Genomic DNA, 2,702 nt, shown 5'->3' with positions numbered 1-2,702 from the left:
GGAAGAAGAGCATGATGAAACACACAGTTATCACCCCCTTCAGGGCACACCCCAAACCAGCCATACTTGTTATTTTCAGTAGCTTCAAGGAAAGGCTTGCAGACTATTTGAGATTTTTGTTTTTTTCTTTTTTGCCTCAACCTTGCTTCTTGTTCACTACTTTGAGCTTTTTCTCATCCCAGTTATCCATTGTATCCTTTTCTAGTTCTTCATCTTTTGCATCAATGTAGACGCTTCACTTCTCACATTTTCTCTCCAGAGTGAGGTCATGAGAGAACTTGCACTTGTCACCTTTAGTACACACCATCCTTGCTTGAAGAAGGCACACACCACAGACTTCTGCACCTTTACTTATTTTTTGAGCAGCAACTACAGGTTTGAACAGCTCGTTTAGTTCCTGCAATTCCTTTTTCTTGTTGTCTTTCTTCAATTTCTTTTCAACTTTACTTTATACTACGTGATGTGGATTTTGTTGACCAAATTTAACTTGATGAGTGATGGCTTTGGTAAACTTTTGTTGTTTTGCTCCTTTCTTATTCTTTAGACCATAAGTTTTGCCCTCAATAATCTTCTCCTTTTTCTACTCTGCCTTTTTGCTGCCCCTGGCCTGAGCCTGTTTCTTGGGGAGCATTGTGGAGAGAGATGGCACTGGCCAGACTTAAGGATGGATGGATGCTGGGGGGGACCTTGGCTTCCCAGCAGGAGGAGGAAGGCAGCATTGCTGTTGCCATTGCAGTGCACAAAAAGCAAAGCACTCATTCGCTGCTAAATCGTGGCATTTGCCAATAAAATCTTAAAGAGTAAGAAATGAAGCCATGTGTGAAGAACTGAGGGCTGGTGAGATAGCTCAGTGGACTAAGTGCCTGCTTAGGCAAGCGCAGGGGCCAGGCTTTGATCCCCAGCACCACATGCCTTGTGGGCCCTGCCCCCAGGCATGCTGAGTAGTGACTGAGTCCGGGTGTGGTGTGTGCCTGTAATCCCAGAGCTGGGAGGCTGAAAACAGGAGAATCATTATGAATCCGAGTCCAGGCTGCGTAGCAAGACTCTGTACCAAATACATACATTTAAAAAAAGAAAGAAAAGAAAATGTAAGGATGGACCAGGTACTCAGAAGTGGGTTGGTTTATTTATAAATGGCTGCAGGGCTCGTATGTGCCAGTGCTGGCCCAGATACTGGGACTGGGAAGCAGAGACATTAGTGCTGAGGAGCATGAGGAAGAGCTTGTTACCAGGAGGAGGAGCCCAGCCTGTGGGCAGCCAGGATACCTGAATGGTAGGGTGGTGCCCAGATCTTTCCTTTTGATCAAGCAGGATGCCTGTATAGAATTCAGAAGGGGTTTCAGACAGATCTACATTTTAATCCCATTTCTGCCCCTTGTCAACTGTGTGAGTGTACTTTTCTGAGCTTCATTGTTTATCTATAGTCAGGTTCTGGTAAGAACACATATCTTAGAGGATCATTCTTTCATTCATTGACTATTATTGAGTTGCTGATGCTGGAATGGCACTGTGAACATGATGGAAACAGTCTCTGTTGTCATGGGGTTTAAACTTCAGTCAGAAAGATTGCAAACAAAATGGTTAAAATGCATAGCATCAGGATGTGGAGAAAAATCGGGAAAAGAGGACAGGAAGGCTTTGTGTGAGAGTAGAGTGGTCACAGGAGGCTTCTCTGTGCAGATGATAATTGAGTACACATCTGAAGCTGTATTGACATCTAAGATGGGAACAGGGCAGTTCATGAGGAGGGAACAGCAAACACAGAAGCCCTGAGGCTGGGGTATACTTGACTTTTTGAGAGATCACCAAGGGAGTTAGGGTGGTTAGAGCTAAGGATTAGGGTTCATAGAGGGGTGTGTGTGTGTGTACTGAGGGAGAGGTGCAAGCCTTTGGCTTTGGCTTTCACCCTAAGCAGGAAGGAATCCATCCCTTGAACAGAGGCGTGTCATTTGAGTTAGAAGAGGGATATTTCTGTTGTTATACATAGAGTAAACAGCCTGAGCAGTGATAACATTCGTAGCCTGCTTAGTATGGTGCCTGGCATGAAATCACCCTTCATTAATGGTAGTCTTGTTCTTCATGATAATGTTATCAAACCTTGACCTTTGTGCCTGCTACAGTTGGCCGGGACCATATCCTATGTACTTCTCACTCAGGAGCTATAGCATACTAGATGCTGTCTCCTTAAGGAGAGCCCTGGGGTTGGCCTTAGGAATGAGGAGGAGGAGGAAGAGGAAGAGGGGATTAACTGTTTTCCTTAGTCTTCTGTTGAGTAGTCATAGGAGTGGTGCTGGAGAAAAGCCTTATCTTGCAGAAACTTTAGAGATCAGACTTTCTCTCTTGACCATCTTTGTTCTTTCCTTGCCCTGATCGTCTAGGGGCCCTAGGAAGGGCTGGGCTGGACTCCTTCAGTGCTGTTCTCCTTCTCTAGGGACTTGACTGTGAACTGCCCCACTCTTTACCTCCATCTCTGTTTATCTGTGCCGTTCATGGAGAAGTTTTTGGATCTCTGATGTAGTCTCTGATGTTGTGTATCCTCTAACCAGATACAGAGATACCTTTGTGCTTTTCCTTGACTGCTTTGGATAACAGAAAGAATATTTGATAGGGTAGTTAATTATTACGGTCTCGTTGAAAGGGAGTTTAATTTTTGGCTGAGTTGAAATCTCTGTTCTGACCTCTCCCTTTTTAAAAATAATAAT

General features: G+C 44.4%; 1 protein-coding gene and 1 pseudogene across 8 annotated transcripts in view; one reads left to right on the top strand and one right to left on the bottom strand.

Annotated features, from left to right (window-relative positions):
- The window catches only part of LOC101585853, a 1,897-nt pseudogene extending 1,266 nt beyond the window's left edge, over nt 1-631 (bottom strand).
- The window catches only part of Plekha7 (pleckstrin homology domain containing A7), a 230,731-nt gene that overhangs the window by 25,032 nt on the left and 202,997 nt on the right, over nt 1-2,702 (top strand). The gene's annotated exons all lie outside the window — the stretch shown is intronic.

Source organism: Octodon degus, unplaced genomic scaffold, assembly GCF_000260255.1.
Source record: "Octodon degus isolate 3935 unplaced genomic scaffold, OctDeg1.0 scaffold00067, whole genome shotgun sequence".
NCBI lineage: Eukaryota > Metazoa > Chordata > Mammalia > Rodentia > Octodontidae > Octodon > Octodon degus.
The sequence above is the reverse complement of the archived record's forward strand: the minus strand, read 5'-3'. Positions and strand labels throughout refer to the sequence as shown.